Source organism: Numenius arquata, chromosome 4 (assembly GCF_964106895.1).
Source record: "Numenius arquata chromosome 4, bNumArq3.hap1.1, whole genome shotgun sequence".
Taxonomy (NCBI): domain Eukaryota; kingdom Metazoa; phylum Chordata; class Aves; order Charadriiformes; family Scolopacidae; genus Numenius; species Numenius arquata.
The window spans coordinates 16,008,263-16,017,577 of record NC_133579.1 but is presented as its reverse complement, the minus strand read 5'-3'; positions in this window follow the sequence as shown (position 1 = coordinate 16,017,577).

Genomic DNA, 9,315 nt, shown 5'->3' with positions numbered 1-9,315 from the left:
TAAATTCCAGAAACGTCATCAGATACCACTAATTAGCTTTCACATAACACTGCTGATCCAAAAAGCTGAAATAAATAATTGAAGAGATAATAATGTTAAAATATTTGCAATTTAATATAAATAGTAGATTTTTTTTGTTGTTTAATAAGCTTTAACAGCTGCAAGATGTTTCAAACCAAATGTATATAGATATTTTATTTTAGAGATAAGAAAAAAGCCTTTGGAAAGTACCATACAGTGTCTGAGGGAAGAAGAGGGATGATGTTCCTGAGATGTCATTCTTTCTCTGCTCTGCTTCTTTGTACAGGATACAGGGGACATAATATCTGCATAATTATAAACTTGGTTTACAGCATCCATATAGTGAATATATAATTTATTCAGAAACCACGGTATTATACTGACATGTAAAAATAATTTAAATTGCATCCTTAATTCAGAGGACAGAAAGGAAAGAAGGATTACAAGTGGAGAAGTGGAGTTCTGACTGGTTTAAAATATCGACTTGATATTGAAACCCCTTTTTTAAAAATGTGAATTCCTTTTCTGCACTGCAAGCTCCTCAGAAGGGAGACCTTGTCAGTATGAGTTACTTAGCAACAAACACAACTGGGCCAGATGTTGAGGGCAGCCTTTGGGCAGTCTCTTTGTGCTACTGCAACACACAGGTTCAATCATACGAGTTATGATGTGACTTCAGTTTGATTTTGATGTTCAATATAATACCAAATATAGCATTGCCCTTTAATAAAACACACATTTCATGGCTTCTGATGGATGTTTCGACTAACATTATGGTCTCTTTAATTCTGATAATCTTTTATTATTTATCTAGCTGCCTATATGTATGTCACAGGTACTGGAAAGACCAACTTTCCAACATCTTTTAATGAAGTAAGATGTTTTATGAAATAATTCCAGAAGCATACTGGTTTTGCTTCATGTATTTTTTTTTACAAACCTGCTTTTTACTCTTTCATACATTTTAAAGTGAGATACTGGTTGCTCTTCAGCGTTTCTGAAGTCAAACAAATAACAGTGTACTCTTTACTCCTGAATCTATGTATCTGTACTGTGAGTTTGCTGCTTTGTTTCCAACCGTACATCAGAACAGAAACTGGCAGTGGATTATGTCCAGAAGCTTCAAAATGCTGACAAGCATGTGTTGGCATGGCACAGGAAAGTACATCATCTTCACCCATGCCCAAAGCTAGTCAGGCAAATTATCAACTGACATAGATTTATAAATTAACCAGTCTTCAAATAAAACGGTTAAGCCAGTGTATTAGATTAAGAAGAAGGAAGTTAAGTAAACATTGCTGTCCTGGTTTGAGGTAAAACAGAACTAATTTTCTGTTCAGTAATTTTTCCTTTTTAGCTGGGCCTCTTCTAACTAACTAAACTCTGAAATTAATGGCATATTGTTCTGAAACTGCTCGCTCTCATAGTGATAAGACCTGATAATACCAAGGAATGGTATGCAGAGAGGCCCTTGCTTATACTTATTGCTATAACAACCAAGGTCAGGTAAATTTGTTATTTGCCCCGTTGGAGGGTCGGAAGCGGAAAAGCGTAGAGGGGTCACACCTGTAGGGAGGAGCGGACAGGACAGGTGACCCAAAACTGACCAACAGGGTATTCCATCCCATCTGCATCATGCTCAGTATAAACGCTGAGGGATCAAAGGGTCATCTCTCTTCCTTCAATGGCCGACATCTGAGGAGGACCCTGTCTGTTCGTCTGCCTTTGATCCCGATCCGAGCAATCCTGACTCCAGATCCAGAATCCAGCTCCTGTCCATCACCGAGTCCAGCCTGGGACTTTTCCCTTGTGCCTGCCGGTGACGTGATCATCACCCTGGGAGCTTGATACGGTTTTGTATATACTGTATATATAGGTTTTTTTTCTTTTCTTTTTTTTTTTTTTTATTATTTATTATTTCATTATTTATTAATATTTTCATTAAAGTAGTTTAGTTTTTTTCTAAACTCATAAATCTCTTTTATCTCTTCCTCTCCTCTCTTTTCCTTAGAGGGGGGGGGAGGGGCCATCTGTCGCTCTGATTGGTTAATCTGGTCAAAACCACGACAATTGCAAATGATGTTTTACCCATTGAGAATATTTAAAAAAAACAGTGATATAAACCATTTATTTTGCGCTCACATAACCTTTGCTTACTGTCCGAATTAAACAGGTTTTCTTTTTCCTGTTGTATCAGAACATTATATATTTTCTTTATTTAATAAACTAAGAGAAAAAGACCACTATACAGGCAGGTTTGCTCTTTCCATGCAGCATCCCAGGTATTAGTAACCTGCAGTGAAGCAGCACACAGGTCCTGCCACTGACCCATCTAACCTTCTCGTACTAAGACCATTTCCTCCCTTGACTCAGCAACAGGCACACCTCTCCTCTGGTTTCAGTTCCCTGCTCCAAGGCTGCTTGCTTTCATACCTGAACATCTCCAAAACAGCAGCTCTAAAATCAGGCTGAAGCTAGTGAAGATATGGATTCATAATGACTTTGCTACTCCTGCCAGGAATACAAAATGTTAATCTTTCATTAGTATGAATCATAAGTCTCTAGCATGATTATTTTCTGTGATACCTGAGTAGACTGTGCAGAAGTTACTGAGTGTTGCCTTCCTTTTGTTTGACTTTGACTTTGCAGTAAAAGTTAGGCTAAGCTTTGTTCATGATGGACGCGTTTAGAATTTCTCTCTGTGCCAACAGGCAATTGTCTTCACCTTCCTCCAGTATTACTGACTCCTGCTCAGAGCTATGATCCTGGGCCTCTGTTAGTCGCTGGTGAAAGTGAGATAGAGGCAACGCACAGTCCATTCCCTACAAACAGATACTCTTTCACCAGCAACAAAAGCAAAATCTAGTCTGGACAAATACCAGAAATCTTTCATACACAACTGCAGCTACTGCTTTGGAGACTTATATGCTACAAGGCCAAGGCCTAGATCTCACAGAAAGTTGTGGGAGATGCTGCATCTGAGGTGTTCTGAAAATCAAACACAGAAAGCATTAACCAGCAGTAAAACCCAGAAAAAGAAATCAATGCTTTCATCATGGATGCCCCATCCCTGGAAGTGTTCAAGGCCAGGCTGGATGGGGCTTTGAGCAACCTGGTCTGGTGGAAGGTGTCCCTGCCCATGGCAGGGGGGTTGGAACTAGATGGTCTTTAAGGTCCCTTCCAACTCTAACCATTCTATGATTTTATGATTCTGTGGTGATCATCATCCTTTAGAGGAATAACTTATGAGACTGGCCACTGCATATGAATCTTGCCACCTGAGCAAAGATCTCTGATCTTTACTGCTCCTGGCTTGCTCCTGCTTTCTCAGGCCTATTTGATGTCTATTACCCTGCCTTCAGTTCTTCCTTTCTAGACACTGAAGATAGTCTAAGTAAACTCAATGTGAGGAAAAAAAAAAAATCTGCGTATCCTCTTTTCCTCTAAGAGGTATAGTGGCAGAAAGTAAGGAATCTTGGGATGATTCAGTAATAAGTGAATTTAAACACATACTCACAGACATGTTATCTCTTCACAGGTCTTCTACCTGTGCCCATATTGACCAATCATAGTCAAGATGGGGCAAGATTAATTATGCCTCCTGAATTAACTCTTCCTCAGGAGATAGTGGATAAGAGAGGATGACTTTGGGATTTGAGAGGCATGGGTAGTGCTATGTGCCTCTAAGACTTTCTTGACTTTCCACCATGATACTTGAAGACCTCTGAAGAACTTCACCGGTCAGCACCTGATGTGTTCTCTGATATCACCTCCCAGCTGCTGCCACCATGGGGTTGTGCCAGTGAACTTTCAGAAGTCTGTTTTGTGGCGGCAGGCTTGCCTTACACAGAAAACTCAAGGGAGTGGTTTAGTTTGCACATGGATCTTGGAGAGCTCCTGGGCTATGCAGCCAGGCCCAGGAGCTGGGAAGTCCTCCTATGCTTGTCATAGCAGAGAGACAACAAGAGCATTAATACTGAGTTTCAATGATGGGACTCATCATTCAGAGGGAGTCATGACACTAACTCGTGTGGGCAACATTAATCTGCACATAAGCTTAGATCCTACTGCAAAGCCTAGTCTCAATGAATTTGGCTTTACCAGAAGATAAAAGTCGCTAGCTGTTCATTATAAATAAAAGGAAAATTTTACCCCAGATTGGGAGAATAAGAAGGCAGCCTGGAGATGCTAACTGCTTGAAAAAGTAGCAGGTGAGTGTTACCTAGGGCACTTACGAATCTGAGCATTTTTCTGTTGCTGTTGACTCCAAAGGTTTGACAGAGAAGTCAGGCATCGTCTCAGAGTAAGCAATTTCATGATTGCATTCCTCTAATCATTCTAATTTCCACACACTTTATTTTTCTTCCTGACCTTCAACTCCTTGCATCATGTTTAATTTTTCTAGTTTTGTCACAAGGCTGTCTTTCTGATTATGTTCCTAGGTTTTCCCTGCACATCTTCAGCGACTCAGAAATGACAATGTTATCATCACGATTATTATTGTCAATAGTTACTAACTCAGCAGTGAGCTGAGTGAACAGGCTGCAAAAATCAACTATTCTGAGGAAACTGAAAAATTACCTTTAACATTCAATTTTATATCCAGAGAGATGATAATACAATGCATGGTAGTGTTAATCAGGCTGATAACAAGAGATACTACCCATCTCTTTTTGTTACTCTTTTGGACTGAAACGGATGCTTAGCAGTCTGAAATAATCTTGACAGGAGAAGCCCATACTCCATAAAAGTTTTATCAGCAGCAACAATGATCCTGCTGACATTCAAGTGAGATTCCAAAAATATCAAAACATAAATGTATGACAAAACATAGACGTGTATCTCATAAGCATCACAAAGTGTGTCTGTGTGCCTTACCAGTCAAGTAATTCCCAGGAGCTTCGGCTGCATAAATGTAAAATAAGACATCAGAGGTGAGTGCGTTGCCATATGCCACTTGTAAGATATCTTAAAGTGCAGCAGGTGAGACACAGTCCTGTCCCTGCTTTGCTGAGGTGACTTTTTCAGACAAGTCACTTCATCTTGCTGTGCCTTGGGCTCCACATATTAAAATCGGGTTAATGGTGCCAGCTTCATCATACACTGCTTTGATAGAGCTAATGGCATTTCCCATTTGCCTTCTCTTGCTGTTACAGAAACTTTCTTTTTCTGCCCTCCATGTAGGTCTGAATATAGCATTTAAACTTACATTCCTGGATGCTTGCTAGAAAACAGAGAGTTTAGGAAAGTCTTAGGCTGGCTTCCTCTTTCAGAACAGAGGTCTGTATTAACTTAGGAACGGCAGATCCTCCAGGTAACTGCTGAGGAAACATGCTTCCTTTAATCAAGAAGGTAAGGCTAAAGGAGAAAAGTTTAATTATTTAGGTTGTTGGGGTTTTTCACTTCCCACACAGGAGACTTTTACTCGAGGCTAAGTCTGAGACTGCAGTATTACGAGGTTTGTTCATGGTTATCTCATGTAGATCTAAGCCCTTGCTACAGCCCAAAGGGGCTGTCCTACCCATCCTCTACCCCTGGCCTGGCACCCTCAGCTCTTCCTCCCTGCCATCATCTGCTCTGGTTGTTTTAAAAAATGCATGGTTTAAGCCATTTAGGGAATCTGAAAATTGTATACAGCCCCTCACACAATTGAGTATATGCATGTTCTTTACAACTGTGGATAATATAAAATTGTATAAATATGTATGCTTAGTTAAGAGATAGAAACTGTGAAAATATTTAACATAAACTTCTAGAAATAATAAACAAAGAATCAGAATGAAACTCCCCCTAAAAAAAAAAAACTGAAGCGAAGCAAGGAAAAAAAAGTTAAACTGAAAAATAAATATTACTAAAAAATAAAAACTTCAAAAGATGTGATTGATTTTATTAAATTGAAGAACTAAAAGGAATACATTAAAAATGATTAATTTTTTAATTTAAAAACTGAATTAAGACATCCACATTAGCCTGCTCTGTAACAGTCTAATACAATCATGATAAATTTATTAATAAATCAGTCCTGGGTTTATCATCCCAGGCTGTACTATGCCAACTTTTAAAGGTACACTTAGTTTCTTTCATGTGTTTTCCCCTTAAGGTTGTGAGCTTTAGCCTACAGGAACATTAATGCTAGCCATGTATGAAAATACCGGCAACGTACCTCTGATTGAGATACCCAGTCTGACACCCCACTTCCCAGAGTCCTTTAGCACTCACAATTTGTAACCTCATCACTCGTCCTGAAGGGAAGGGGCCTTGGAAGCTGGTTTAGCCCTCAGGGATTAGGTCTCCATGAGCAAAGCTTTTCAACAGCCTCCACACTGAAGCAAGTGCTGGAGACAGACTTATGCCAGTATGAATTTCTTATCCACAACTCAGTTACCATTTCGTCATCAGTGACTGCCTCCTCCTTCACCTGTGACACAAACAAGCCAAAGAAATCATGTAGCCTTTCCTCTTGTAGTCATATCACACTGCAGGATGATACCGATTCTTCAACCCATCTGTAGCCAGAACAAGCTTATGGGTAACTTCAGATCATATTGTTTTCATTTTCATGCATTTTGCAAATGACAGACAATGCGTTGGTCAGTTTTGTTTGATGAAGAGCACTAATTTAGAGATGCAATTAACAATTAGAGACCGTTGCCAGAAATCTTATCAAGTGAAAAATTTTATTGTGTTTTGCCATCTAGATGAGACACAAAAGTTGTACTTAGCCATCTAAACATAGTTTCTGTTGCCATTAAATGCACAGAGCAACACTGTATTATTGTTATTACTGCTTTTATACTTATCTTACACCACTAAATTTTCTGCATGTCTCCCTCTCACTGGATATCTTACAGATTCTGACAAAAAAATCAACCTTTTTGTCCATGAGATCTGGCCACTTTATAGAAGAGCTACCCTAGCACGTTACCTAAATTGTTCTCAGAATATAAAAATACGAACAGTACCAAATTTTTATCAGAATACATAAATATCCCTAGATTTTTCTGTAATTAAAGCATTTATTAGAACTTCATCATGTCATTCTTTATTTCCTGGTCTTTTTTTCTAAGTCCTGTGAAGCTCTTTTTTCCTTCTGGATATTGTGCACCAGGGGAAATATTAAAATAGAATGTCTCTCCAATGTCTTTGAGTATGAATATAATATAGGCAGGAAGCAAAGCAGCCTTTCTGAGTGTGAAGCAGATTTATTTATTTATTTTGAATTTCAGAAAGGCACTGAGAGGGCACTGACCCAGTGAGGACAGCAACTGACCCTCAGCTGAGGGACTTGCTCATTGCTGACCCAGGGCAAAAGTTCCCTCTCCAAGCTCCACGACAGGAACAGGCATAAGTCTTATTGGGGGCTATGCCAAGAGAGGTGCAGGACCAAACTTTTTCCTGTGAGATGCTAAGAAATTTGACTTGAGTGTGTGTAAATATACATATATATACACATACGTTTGTGTGAAAGTAGCTGCGTCAAACTTGGATGAAGTAGGTTCAAAATCAGCTGTGGGCTTGGGCTGGTGATGCAGTCTTGGAAGCTTAAAAGCCTATCCCCCGTTCTAAAAAACAACTCAAAAACAATGTTTTAAAAATAATGAGACCACTGGAATAGGAACAGAGTGCTTTTTGAAGCACTCAAACCTGTTAGTTACCTCACACAAAGGGAAGTCACTGGGAGTTGGACTCTTAGCTGCCTTTGCAATATCAGTAGGTTACTGGCTGAATTTTAAGACACCAAAATAAGTTTGAAAAATCTTTCCATGGTAAAAAAAAAAAAATGAAATTTTAATCAACTGCATTATATGCCACTTGTGTTTTGAATTACACAGCTCTGTTTACACAATGATCCAAGGCCCTTTCAGCTGCTGTTCTGTAAAGTACTTACAGGGTTAAGAGAAAAAACATGGAAACCTTCATACAAAATATAAATGAGAGAAAAGCTCCAAGAACACAAAATGACTGTTAGGTAGATGCCACTAATTCCATCTTATTAACTCCAGTATTCCCAAAGGGTAATGGCCCGCGGTTTAGGATTTCTCCTTCAAGTTAGATCAAACTACTGTACCTTTTTCAGTTTGAGAACTCCTTATTCTGAAGCCATATTTGCCCTTGTTCTATCTATTTCCCGATGTAGAAGGTATAGATCTAACTCTGAAATGTCAGAATACTGGCCCATTTCAACCACTGACTATTGCATTAGTAATATGGATATTTTATGTTATGTGTTACGTGTTATGATGATATCAGTATGGTATGAAACATTAAAAAACATACAAAAGTAACATTAAAAGTTCTGCAAAATAAAACAATAAACCCTCCAAACCAAACATTTGAAAAGTCTACAAGGAAAAATGGTTTAAAATTGGCTTCTTTTGGAATATTTGATTAAGCAAAAGTTCTGAACTAAGATACTTTGGTTCATAAACGAATATGCATATTATATATGTGCAACAAATAACTTTTTATTTTTACTTAATCCAAAAGAAAATTTCAGATTGCTGAAAATTTCCCAGAAAAGGGAAAATCTAGATGTGATCCACTTGGCGTTGCGTGTCCCAGTTTGCCTCTCTGACTCACTGTTGGGCATGTTGAGCTCAGTACCCAAAGCTGAGTGATAGCAGGGACATGCACCACTGGCTTCGGCAGCCCCAGCCAGCTGCAAGGCAGGAAAGCACCCGTGCTCAGCAGCGTGTGGGCATGGCATGCTGCAAAGCTGCTTACCCAGCAGGAGCATGGGGTCTCATCCCGGGAGGTGCTGAGTAACCCCAGAGGTGCTAAGCCTTCTTTTCCCAGCTTGAGTCCTGTTCCCGGAGATGCCCAGCACCATGGTGGGCTTGGCAGGCTCAGGAGCACACCAGTCGTATTGCGCTTTCAGCGGTGAAGCGTGCACCCTCCTCCCAGGTTCAGTGGCAGAGCAGAAGCTCACCCTATGTTTTTCTTGCCCATTACAGGGCGGTTCAGGTGTCCCAAAGATACAAGGAGGGACTTACAATGCCTCTGCCGCAGAACTGAGGGACCTATTGCTGAGCGAAGTGGGGAATCCTCTTTGATTTCTCTGTCCCTCACATATTTGTGCTCTGGCCATCCAAAATGAGTCCAGCAATGAGCTATGCAGCACGATCCTCCCTTTGCTGTTGTTTTGAGCCGCTCTCCAGTTTTGCTGGCACAGAGCATGGGTACATCTCCCTCTCCACTGTGTCAGCGAGAGCACAACCCATAGGAAGGGAAAGGTATGGCATAAGGAGGCTTTGCAGTTGGTGAAAGCAGAGACTCAATCCTTTGCTTCAGACA